This window comes from Calypte anna, chromosome Z (assembly GCF_003957555.1).
Source record: "Calypte anna isolate BGI_N300 chromosome Z, bCalAnn1_v1.p, whole genome shotgun sequence".
Classification (NCBI taxonomy): Eukaryota; Metazoa; Chordata; class Aves; order Apodiformes; family Trochilidae; genus Calypte; species Calypte anna.
This window is the reverse complement of record NC_044274.1, coordinates 50,344,601-50,357,142: the sequence shown is the minus strand read 5'-3', so window position 1 is coordinate 50,357,142 and position 12,542 is coordinate 50,344,601. Positions and strand designations below refer to the sequence as shown.

The 12,542-nt window shown below is 40.1% G+C and overlaps 1 long non-coding RNA gene and 4 other non-coding genes across 6 annotated transcripts; 1 reads left to right on the top strand and 4 right to left on the bottom strand.

The window, feature by feature from the left end:
- Positions 1 to 248: 248 nt before the first annotated feature.
- Positions 249 to 386, top strand: LOC115599975. Its single transcript, XR_003988744.1, has one exon. It is a non-coding gene; the product is annotated as a small nucleolar RNA SNORA47 (small nucleolar RNA).
- A 2,391-nt stretch (positions 387 to 2,777) lies between these two features.
- LOC115599960 lies at positions 2,778 to 8,398 on the bottom strand. 2 transcript variants are annotated; one of them, XR_003988730.1, is made up of 4 exons: positions 8,292 to 8,398; positions 6,550 to 6,692; positions 3,858 to 3,957; positions 2,778 to 3,114 (listed from the first exon to the last, which is right to left on the bottom strand). It is a non-coding gene; the product is annotated as an uncharacterized LOC115599960 (long non-coding RNA). The 2 variants fall into 2 exon arrangements; XR_003988731.1 differs by having other exon boundaries at positions 6,602 to 6,692.
- Positions 6,873 to 7,010, bottom strand: LOC115599981. Its single transcript, XR_003988750.1, has one exon. It is a non-coding gene; the product is annotated as a small nucleolar RNA SNORA47 (small nucleolar RNA).
- Positions 8,399 to 8,612: 214 nt separating the features above from the next.
- Positions 8,613 to 8,750, bottom strand: LOC115599986. Its single transcript, XR_003988755.1, has one exon. It is a non-coding gene; the product is annotated as a small nucleolar RNA SNORA47 (small nucleolar RNA).
- A 1,594-nt stretch (positions 8,751 to 10,344) lies between these two features.
- Positions 10,345 to 10,482, bottom strand: LOC115599985. Its single transcript, XR_003988754.1, has one exon. It is a non-coding gene; the product is annotated as a small nucleolar RNA SNORA47 (small nucleolar RNA).
- Between the last annotated feature and the right edge of the window lie 2,060 nt (positions 10,483 to 12,542).

The following is a 12,542-nucleotide window of genomic DNA, read 5'->3' as shown; positions in this document are numbered from 1 at the left end:
TGGTTTTTTTCAGCACTGAAGATATGGCCATACCTACCCTTCTTACTTATTTCCAGATTCTGGATTTAGGTTTGGTAAATGAGTGCTTTCCAAAATTCACAAATTCTGTAGCTAGGACTACAGAATATAGGGCTTTTTTACATAAACTGATGAGTGTAATATTATTTGTAAAGTATTCCCTAGCAAAATTTACACATACGCACAGTAAACTGATAAATGTAATAAGTTGGAAAAGACAAGAGTATGGTTGGAGGACTGAGAAGGTAAGCCAGTTAACTCCTTGCTGTAGCTTACTGGTTCAAGCCTCCAAAATTGTACTTGTGCAATAGCAGCTCATGCTTCCTTCTTGACGTGAGGGAAAGCAGTACTGCAGTTGCACATAAAAAGTTACATGGCACTGGTGGCTTCCATTTTTGTGATTTGTCCTTAGAACTTTGGAAGTCTCCAAGGAAGGAGATTGAAACCTCAATAAATGGACCCAGTTACTTGATAAGGCTTAGTCAGACCTTATTTTCAGTTGTTTTGTTAACAGTGCTGTTTTACTGGGATGTCTTTTTCCATTTTCCCTTGACAGCATCAAGAGAATGGGATTTGTGACAGCAACAGACACTTGGCCTCAGCCCTTTCCATGGAACTGAAGCTGTCTGTGCTCGACCGCATGAGAAAATGTCTCTTGCAGAAGGTTAATGATGTCCTGTTTAAAAAACTTCATGAGATGCAAACTCAGATACTTTCAAGTTACCTTTTTTTATGTCAAAAATAAACCAGCGGTTGACTTTTCTTAGAGCTGTTCATTGAAAAACTGGGGAGAGGAAGGCTAAGGTTCCAGCTAACATCTGGACAAGAAGTACAGGTCAACTTAAAAAAAATAAATAGAATTTTTTTCCTCCTGGTAGCAGAAGTGCCTTTTTAGATATATGATGAACTTAACATGTAGCTGTTTCATAATAATTTTTTTCACAGCTAGAATTTGAAATTTTCAATATAAGAATGTGTTATGATCCGAGTTATTATTTATGTTTTGATTGCGAGGAAAATTCAGCCACTGACTCAGAGACGACGCTTGAATTGAGAAGTAACCAGGCTGCTGGATTTAAAATTAGTTACAAAAGTTTATTTCTAAACATGGAAAGCCGGTTTTACTAGCAACAAGGCCTTTTGTATAAAGTAATTACCTTAATCGATGGTCGTTAAGAGTAACAGAGAGAAACAAGAGAGCAAATATCACCGTCGGCGCAGGGCCAGGCCTCGGGCTGGAGGGTTGCTCCTGGTTCTTCGGGCTGGGGCTGCTCCTGTTTTTCGCTGATGAGTCGCTGCTCTGTCTTTCCGTAGCTGGAAATCGGGGTGACGAGCTGAGGAGACGTCGAGCCAAAGAAGCCCTCACTTTTCCCGTCTTTTCCTAGGGTTATTTATCTCCCAAAAGAAAGGGGGGATCACTTAAGATGGCCCTGATACATACAAATATCCAGGCATCCTGGGATGAGTCATTTCTTATCTTTGTGTCCTGGAACCCTGCTAGGTTTGGGCGACCAGGTGTCTGTCAGGCATTCCTTGAGATGAACATACAGTATTAACCAGCCGGATGAAGGAAAAAAAACTGGTCCGAGAGACATATTTTATATTTTCAGTTCCACATGTATACCACAGAATGCAACAGTAAATAAGCCAATAATGTATAGCTATCACTGAAACATTAAAAAAAATAATACCTGAACAGGGGACTAATTGTAACTAATTAACCACTGCTATAAGCATTCATAATGCTCATAACTCTTATCTTCAGTTCCATACTACTAAAGGAATGTGTGCCTCAGGTTGTTAAATCTGTGTTCTTTGCAGAGACTGAATGTGCTGGTTTATATTGTATGCATCTGAAGGTACATTGAAGAGAAATAGCTAGCAACGTGTCCTTTCTTTACCCAACACTGCCCGACAGTTGCCTGCATGATCCAAGGGGAAGGTGAGCCTACCAAGTTTCCTTCAGTCTCATTTTTGAAGGGCATTCCTGTACAGCACAGGCACAACACAGTTACCAAGAAGCACGCTGCTTATATTTACAATGATTTATTGTGTTTTGAACATTCAATAAATACGAAGCTTTCAGCTTCAGTTTGGTAATCCTCCCCCACCCAAAATGAGCTGGTTGGAGATTTTTTCTGGCATAAACTCCATTGCCAGCAATGGATGTATCCTAACAAGAGCTTAATAAGTACACAGCAGTTTTCTAAACATACCTGCTCATTTAAAGGCATGATACACATTTACTAACCAAATCTCAAGTGAGTTCTTCACAGAAGAAAATTCTGCTGTAAGCTGCCTCTGAACATTTTCTGCAGTGCTGGTGGTTTACTGCACAGAGTGTTTATTTTTGAACAGTGCTGATGAATCATTAAGAAGACAAAAGATTTTTCCCCCTATTTACCGTAAGCTGAAATATGTAACTAGTACTGAACAGTGTACCTCTTGCTGAGCATTTCATGGCAAGCATGAATAAACAGAGAAAATAGCAACATGTTACTCTGTTAGTAGGGGATTTTTTTTGTTGGTTTCAGCTTGCTCTTAAACCACTGTTCAGATATTAAAGGTATTATATTTCAACTTAACATGTATGTTTTGTGTGTGACTTTCCACAAAGAATTGTGTTAAAAACACAAACTTGCTGCACATTGTGAGAATGACTTTCAAGTACTTAAATTTGAATATCCCTCTAAACTCCATTTCTTATTAAAAACGTGTTTTTAAAAAAAGCATGAAGACTACAGAAAGCCAATTAACAATAGAGTTAATCTTGTGTATTTTTACCACAACTGTATTTTACATAACACCAAACTCCTGCTTCAGCAAAAGAATAAAAATAAATTCTCTCCCAAGTTATTTACACATAGGAATTACCCTACTGTGGGACCAGATGCTTCACTCTACAGTGCCTTTAACCCAAGGTGTAATCTTGGGTGCATCCCTTTGTGATTTAGGTTCTTGGAAGTTTTCTGCAAACCTTTCTCTTGCTTTATCCCAGTTCTTTCTGTTCTTGCTCTGGATGATCTGAACATCTTCAAGCGAGGTTGGTCTACTGGTACCCAAACCTGCATGTGCCTTATGTAGCTGGAGGTGGATCTGTCAAATACATTAAATATTGTAACTGTAAGTTAGGTATTCTAAATAGTTGAAATCGTAGTCTATAGCACTGCATTTAAAGTACTGTTAAAATGGTGCATTAAATCACCTCTAGAACAGTAAAGTGCCCAATGATGTCACCTGCATGTCACTAACATTGCTCTGCAGTACTCCTCACTGAACAAGTAACATGATCCCTTTGCTGTGTAATTTGACAACAGTATGGATGGTTCTAAGCAGCTCTAGTGCCAAAACAAAAAAATATCACTGATGACAAAAATGGGGCTAACACAATTGCCACAGAGGTCCAGAACTCAGCTGGCTACAGTGACTTCAGCCAGCTTCTCCTCTCATTTAGCTTGATGTTTGTGCTCCATTGCTCTCAGAGAAAGTGAAGAATTCCACCATGAACACAATGGTTTTGCAGAACTTAAAATTGATTCCAGTCTTCCTCCACACTTTGAATTCAAATACAAGATCATTAATTCAGTGGCTAGAAGCTGTATCTTCCCTTGCTTGGTTTTCTAATACAGGCATTACTGGCAGTTTCTACTGAACAGATTTAGGAATTTCAAACTACTCATTAAACAAGTAAATAAAAGATTTGAGATTAATGCTACCCTGATAACTCCTTCCATCCCAGGATTTGAAATTGTTTAAAGTGAATAGTGGTTTAGACATTTCTCACTGCAAATAACGTTTTCTATTCCTTTTTGTTCCAAGTAAAAATCAGAAAGACCTACCGGATCCTTCATACCACCACCATCCTTGCCCAGGCCTTCCCCTTTCTTCCATCCCATCTTCTCCAACATTTTATGTCCTTTGTTGCTGTTGCTAATTTCACTTTGAAGAAAAGTTTAAGATAACTGATAAATAAGAGTTAATACCAAGAGTATGCTCTCTACACAGATACCAAAGGGTACAAATTCACATGCATATGCTGCTGTAGAAACCAGGACTTGACTACTGTGCTGTTCCTGCTTCCATCAAGAGAAGATCCTTCCATCCAGAAGACCCCAGAGCTACCTTTTGCAATTTCTTCCATGAATACCATGGGTGACTAAAGCTGTTCAAGCCTCTGGAGAATGCTGTCTTTCTTAAAACTCATTCTCAATTACTTGCTTACTTAAGGAAAGAGATACAGCACAGTTAGGTGAGAATTGACTGCACTGGGGAAAGGGCAGTATCGCTACCTAACCACCAAAACATCCTAACATATTTTACTGTCTCAAACATCCTTTTACTAACTTAAAAGCACCTACAAAGGTCGTATTTCTAAAAAAAGCCACCTCAACTAACACTGCAGGAGCAAAGGAATAATTAAAGAGGAGGATTCAAGTAAGTGCCATTTAAGAGGCACGTAAACGCACATTAAGCTCGGTACTGATGGTGAAAAACAGGTGAAAAATTTGCATGTGTATTATTATTGGGAGTGGATAAGAAAAACAGAAATTGAGACACCTGAAAAACAGACACTGATGAAGGTGTCAATAATGCAACTAGGGGGTCTCCTGATCTTTTTTGCGTTGGTAAGGAAGTGATCTAAGCATCCTTCCCGCCAAGCTGAATTCTGTATTGAAGGTGAGGAGTTAATAAAAAGAGCATGTGAAGTGGGAAGCAGGAATAGCTTACTATTTGCTACTTCTCCTTACCCATTACAGATAGCTAACTCCTAGCCTAGCAACTCCAGTAGGTACTAATTGATACTTTATCATTAGTTTTTAAGATTCACTAGAGAAGAGCAAGGAGGACAAACTCAACAGACTTACATATGAACAGAAGCTGGACTGTCATCTCTCTGGAAGGTTCCTTCACTGCCAATGGTCTCTCTGCGTTTTCCTGCTCTGTCTTTGTACTTTGGATTCTTCACTGCTTTGTTGTCTTCATACTCTGTGTTCTTCATAATTACATGAAATCCCACCAAGATAAAGAAAGGGGCTTTGAATATTTTATTTTTTTTTATAAATTCACTGCCTCCCTCCAGAAGTAAGGTACCCCCAGCCTATGTCCTCAATCCTAAATCTCGGAAAAAACCCTATAGATGTCACTGAGTAGTTTCTACCTTACAGCTCTACTTTGTAAGGTATCTTATTGCCATCATCCCATAATGCTGTAATGCTACCAAACCAGTTTCACAGAGGCTCTGAACAGATTCTGTTGAATCTTCTCTTGCTATGAGGATTCAAATCTCTGTATTAAGCAGCAGACCACATGAACATGACACTGGCTTTTTGTGTAAACGTTTAGCCTGGTCTGCAGCAAAAGATTTCTTCAGAGTCTTTGACAGAACTAAGCAAGTGTATAGATGCCATGGTGGTATTGCTTTGGCAGCTGAAGGGAACTGGAGGGAAATAATGGCATTCTGCTTTCTACATTAATACTTACTACACCTGCAAGACGTAACCCCGTAGTTTCAATAGCCTCTACAACAGAAGTAACTGGAATACTTCTATACAATATTGCATGTACATTCCTGCTGTCATTTTTCTGTGGCAGAGCAGACTTTAAAGGTTTAAAAACTTCCCTTTTCCTTTTCTTCACTTGGTCCTTATCTTTTAATTTCCTTGTACCTTGTACCTTGCTACACCTCTACTAAATTCACATCTTTAGAAGTAGTTTGTGTTCATTCTATTTAATAAAAGACGTAAAAATTAAATTGTCTATTCGAATGAGCAAGTCAGCCTCTGCTACTACGAGAGTATTCCCGTTGCAGATACTACAATTGGTAATTAATACTAAATTAATAGAATACTATAAATACAAATTAGTATAGTTTTCTTTTATTATCCATTGTAGCAACTGGTATTGCTGAAAGATTAAAATAGGTTTGGTTTTAAATTATCACTTTGTTCTTTTTTTCCACTCTAGCAAAAAAGGATCTTTGAGAGTGCTGCAACGTGTTACAAGAAAAATCCTTTTATAAAGCTTTTTTTTTAAAGGTTCAAGTGCTATATTACTGAATCGTGCAGTCCCTTAAGTAAAGCATGGACGTAAGACTGAAAGTATACACATTTTCACTTCTGAATCAGTTTATGGTCAAAATACTTCTATTTTTAAAAGTATGCTCTAGCTCATGCTACCGTGGCCTATTCATTTACACGGCTGACATCAGAAGGTATAGAATGCTTACTTAAGGGACCTCTAAATATATTCTGAAATCTCAGATTAAAATTGCATATAAATGTTGAAGCACTTGTTCACGTCAAGAAGGAAGCATGAGAGATGACAGTCCAGCTTCTGTTCATATGTAAGTCTGTTGAGTTTGTCCTCCTTGCTCTTCTCTAGTGAATCTTAAAAACTAATGATAAAGTATCAATTAGTACCTACTGGAGTTGCTAGGCTAGGAGTTAGCTATCTGTAATGGGTAAGGAGAAGTAGCAAATAGTAAGCTATTCCTGCTTCCCACTTCACATGCTCTTTTTATTAACTCCTCACCTTCAATACAGAATTCAGCTTGGCGGGAAGGATGCTTAGATCACTTCCTTACCAACGCAAAAAAGATCAGGAGACGGCTTCAGTTCCATGGGAAGGGCTGAGGCCAAGTGTCTCTTGCTGTCACAAATCCCATTCTCTTGATGCTGTCGAGGGAAAATGGAAAAAGACATCCCAGTAAAACAGCACTGTTAACAAAACAACTGAAAATAAGGTCTGACTAAGCCTTATCAAGTAGCTGGGTCCATTTACCGAGGTTTCAATCCCCTTCCTTGGAGACTTCCAAAGTTCTAAGGATAAGATGGAAGCCACCAGGGGCTTGTAACTTTTTATGTGCAACTGCAGTACTGCTTTCCCTCACGTCAAGAAGGAAGCATGGGCTGCTATTGCACAAGAACAATTTTGGAGGCTTGAACCAGTAAGCTACAGCAAGGAGTTAACTGGCTTACCTTCTCAGTCCTCCAACCATCCTCTTGTCTCTTCCAACTTATTACATTTATCAGTTTACTGTGCGTATGTGTAAATTTTGCTAGGGAATACTTTTCCACTAATATGACACTCATCATATATACTTCTTTTATATAAAAAGCCCTTTACTCTGTAGTCCTAGCTACAGAATTTGTGAATTTTGGAAAGCACTCATTTACCACACCTAAACCCGGAATCTGGAAATAAATAAGAAGCGTAGGTATGGCCATGTCTATTCTATTTTCTATTTTTGGCATTTCTATTTTTAGAAATTCTACTCTTAGTTTTGCAAATTAAATTTACACTGAACTGCACAGCTATCTTGTATTGGAAATTAAAAGATAAGGAGCAAGTCTGCTCTGCCACAGAAAAATGACAGCAGGAATGTACATGCAATATTGTATAGAAGTATTCCAGTTACTTCTGTTGTAGAGGCTATTGAAACTACGGGGTTACGTCTTGCAGGTGTAGTAAGTATTAATGTAGAAAGCAGAATGCCATTGTTTCCCTCCAATTCCCTTCAGCTGCCAAAGCAATACCACCATGGCATCTATACACTTGCTTAGTTCTGTCAAAGACTCTGAAGAAATCTTTTGCTGCAGACCAGGCTAAACGTTTACACAAAAAGCCAGTGTCATGTTCATGTGGTCTGCTGCTTAATACAGAGATCTGAATCTTCACAGCAAGAGAAGATTCAACAGAATCTGTTCAGAGCCTCTGTGAAACTGGTTTGGTAGCATTACAGCATTATGGGATGATGGCAATAAGATACCTTACAAAGTAGAGCTGTAAGGTAGAAACTACTCAGTGACATCTATAGGGTTTTTTCCGAGATTTAGGATTGAGGACATAGGCTGGGGGTACCTTACTTCTGGAGGGAGGCAGTGAATTTATAAAAAAAATAAAATATTCAGAGCCCCTTTCTTTATCTTGGTGGGATTTCATGTGCTTAGGAAGAACAGGGTGCATGAAGACAGACAACAAAGCAGTGAAGAATCCAAAGTACAAAGACAGAGCAGGAAAACGCAGAGAGACCATTGGAAGGGAGGGAACCTTCCAGAGAGATGACAGTCCAGCTTCTGTTCATATGTAAGTCTGTTGAGTTTGTCCTCCTTGCTCTTCTCTAGTGAATCTTAAAAACTAATGATAAAGTATCAATTAGTACCTACTGGAGTTGCTAGGCTAGGAGTTAGCTATCTGTAATGGGTAAGGAGAAGTAGCAAATAGTAAGCTATTCCTGCTTCCCACTTCACATGCTCTTTTTATTAACTCCTCACCTTCAATACAGAATTCAGCTTGGCGGGAAGGATGCTTAGATCACTTCCTTACCAACGCAAAAAAGATCAGGAGACGGCTTCAGTTCCATGGGAAGGGCTGAGGCCAAGTGTCTCTTGCTGTCAAAAATCCCATTCTCTTGATGCTGTCGAGGGAAAATGGAAAAAGACATCCCAGTAAAACAGCACTGTTAACAAAACAACTGAAAATAAGGTCTGACTAAGCCTTATCAAGTAGCTGGTCCATTTACCGAGGTTTCAATCCCCTTCCTTGGAGACTTCCAAAGTTCTAAGGATAAGATGGAAGCCACCAGTGCTGCGTATTTTTTATGTGTAATTGCAGTACTGCTTTCCCTCACGTCAAGAAGGAAGCATGAGCTGCTATTACACAAGAACAATTTTGGAGGCTTGAACCAGTAAGCTACAGCAAGGAGTTAACTGGCTTACCTTCTCAGTCCTCCAACCATCCTCTTCTCTCTTCCAACTTATTACATTTATCAGTTTACTGTGTGTATGTGTAAATTTTGCCAGGGAATACTTTTCAACTAATATGACACTCATCAGTTTATATAAAAAAGCCCTTTACTCTGTAGTCCTAGCTACAGAATTTGTGAATTTTGGAAAGCACTCATTTACCACACCTAAACCCGGAATCTGGAAATAAATAAGAAGCGTAGGTATGGCCATGTCTATTCTATTTTTCTATTTTGGCATTTCTATTTTAGAAATTCTACTCTTAGTTTTGCAAATTAAATTTACACTGAACTGCACAGCTATCTTGTATTGGAAATTAAAAGATAAGGAGCAAGTCTGCTCTGCCACAGAAAAATGACAGCAGGAATGTACATGCAATATTGTATAGAAGTATTCCAGTTACTTCTGTTGTAGAGGCTATTGAAACTACGGGGTTACGTCTTGCAGGTGTAGTAAGTATTAATGTAAAAAGCAGAATGCCATTGTTTCCCTCCAATTCCCTTCAGCTGCCAAAGCAATACCACCATGGCATCTATACACTTGCTTAGTTCTGTCAAAGACTCTGAAGAAATCTTTTGCTGCAGACCAGGCTAAACGTTTACACAAAAAGCCAGTGTCATGTTTCATGTGGTCTGCTGCTTAATACAGAGATCTGAATCTTCACAGCAAGAGAAGATTCAACAGAATCTGTTCAGAGCCTCTGTGAAACTGGTTTGGTAGCATTACAGTATTATGGGATGATGGCAATAAGATACCTTACAAAGTAGAGCTGTAAGGTAGAAACTACTCAGTGACATCTATAGGGTTTTTTCCGAGATTTAGGATTGAGGACATAGGCTGGGGGTACCTTACTTCTGGAGGGAGGCAGTGAATTTGTAAAAAAAATAAAATATTCAGAGCCCCTTTCTTTATCTTGGTGGGATTTCATGTGCTTAGGAAGAACAGGGTGCATGAAGACAGACAACAAAGCAGTGAAGATCCAAAGTACAAAGACAGAGCAGGAAAACGCAGAGAGACCATTGGAAGGGAGGGAACCTTCCAGAGAGATGACAGTCCAGCTTCTGTTCATATGTAAGTCTGTTGAGTTTGTCCTCCTTGCTCTTCTCTAGTGAATCTTAAAAACTAATGATAAAGTATCAATTAGTACCTACTGGAGTTGCTAGGCTAGGAGTTAGCTATCTGTAATGGGTAAGGAGAAGTAGCAAATAGTAAGCTATTCCTGCTTCCCACTTCACATGCTCTTTTTATTAACTCCTCACCTTCAATACAGAATTCAGCTTGGCGGGAAGGATGCTTAGATCACTTCCTTACCAACGCAAAAAAGATCAGGAGACGGCTTCAGTTCCATGGGAAGGGCTGAGGCCAAGTGTCTCTTGCTGTCAAAAATCCCATTCTCTTGATGCTGTCGAGGGAAAATGGAAAAAGACATCCCAGTAAAACAGCACTGTTAACAAAACAACTGAAAAATAAGGTCTGACTAAGCCTTATCAAGTAGCTGGGTCCATTTACCGAGGTTTCAATCCCCTTCCTTGGAGACTTCCAAAGTTCTAAGGATAAGATGGAAGCCACCAGTGCTGCGTATTTTTTATGTGTAATTGCAGTACTGCTTTCCCTCACGTCAAGAAGGAAGCATGAGCTGCTATTACACAAGAACAATTTTGGAGGCTTGAACCAGTAAGCTACAGCAAGGAGTTAACTGGCTTACCTTCTCAGTCCTCCAACCATCCTCTTCTCTCTTCCAACTTATTACATTTATCAGTTTACTGTGTGTATGTGTAAATTTTGCCAGGGAATACTTTTCAACTAATATGACACTCATCAGTTTATATAAAAAAGCCCTTTACTCTGTAGTCCTAGCTACAGAATTTGTGAATTTTGGAAAGCACTCATTTACCACACCTAAACCCGGAATCTGGAAATAAATAAGAAGCGTAGGTATGGCCATGTCTATTCTATTTTTCTATTTTTGGCATTTCTGTTTTTAGAAATTCTACTCTTAGTTTTGCAAATTAAATTTACACTGAACTGCACAGCTATCTTGTATTGGAAATTAAAAGATAAGGAGCAAGTGAAGAAACGGAAAAGGGAAGTTTTTAAACCTTTAAAGTCTGCTCTGCCACAGAAAAATGACAGCAGGAATGCACATGCAATATTGTAAAGAAGTATTCCAGTTACTTCTGTTGTAGAGGCTATTGAAACTACGGGGTTACGTCTTGCAGGTGTAGTAAGTTGTAGAGAAGACAAACCAGGTGCCTTGAGTTGCCAAAGAGTGGGTGTGAGTCCACCTGTGCCTGATTAGGACAGGCCCCTATTGGGCATGAGCAAGGCCAGGGGGCCAATAAAGGTGGAACACACACCCACAGAGATAACCTCAGCTCACTCTGGTGCGAGGCATGGAGAGGCCAGCAGCTCGTCGAGCCTCTGGAGCAAGAAAGGCTCTTCCCACTACACTTCTACCCTGGAAGTGCTGTGTGGTGGCTGGAGTCCTGGAAGAGACCAGCAGCTCGTTGAGCTTCAGGAGCAAGAATGGCTCCTCCCTCTACATTTGGTGGAGAATGTGAGCAACATAAAGAAGCAACTTGTGAAGAGCTGGCAACAGGAACATTCTCCCTGATTTGAAAAAATGCCTGGGCTAACACTCTCCCTGAAAGGTATGACCAGCAAGCTCTTTGGTTTGGGAACCCCTGAGCAGAGGGAAGCCAAGATAAGGATTCTCTCTTTGGAAGCCCCTGAGCAGAAGGAAGCCAGGAGGATGGAATCCCATGGTATGGAATCCCACGGAGGAACCAGAAGAAAAAAAATTAATTAAAGTAAAGTATAAATTAAAGTATGGAATCCCACGGAGGAACCAGAAACCCATGAGGAACCAGAAATCTCTTTGGAAACCCCTGAGCAAAGGGAAGCCAAGATAAGGATTCTCTCTTTGGAAGCCCCTGAGCAGAGGGAAGCCAAGAGAAGAGCAGATACAGGAGGGAGAAAGAACAGAGACTTTGTGAAAAAGTGCCTGGGCTGACATTGAACGGTTGCCTAAGCTAGGGTTAAATCCCGTAAGTCGTAAGTGTATTTTTGTGTAAAAAAATTTTGTGTGTAAAAATCCTGTATGTCTATGTCTAAATCCTGTATAAGTGTGTTCTCTACTGCCCCTCAGTGCCCCCTCGATGCTCTTAGTTGAGTGTCCCGCCGGGCCCGAAGAAAAATCCTGTATGTCTATGTCTAAATCCTGTATAAGTGTGTTCTGTACTGCCCCTTGGTGCCCCCTCGATGCTCTTAGCTGAGTGTCCCGCGGGGCCCAAAGAAAAATCCTGTGTATAAGTGTAAATGTTTAAGTGTAAATGTTTGTAAAAATCATGTTAAATCGTGTTAAATGTTTGTAAAATGTTTGTATTCTGTAATCAGTGTTAAAAAAAAAAAAAAAAAAAAGGGGGAAATGTAGAGAAGACAAACCAGGTGCCTTGAGTTGCCAAAGAGTGGGTGTGAGTCCACCTGTGCCTGATTAGGACAGGCCCCTATTGGGCATGAGCAAGGCCAGGGGGCCAATAAAGGTGGAACACACACCCACAGAGATAACCTCAGCTCACTCTGGTGCGAGGCATGGAGAGGCCAGCAGCTCGTCGAGCCTCTGGAGCAAGAAAGGCTCTTCCCACTACACTTCTACCCTGGAACCGCTGTGTGGTGGCTGGAGTCCTGGAAGAGACCAGCAGCTCGTCGAGCTTCAGGAGCAAGAATGGCTCCTCCCGCTACAGTAAGTATTAATGTAGAAAGCAGAATGCCATTGTTTCC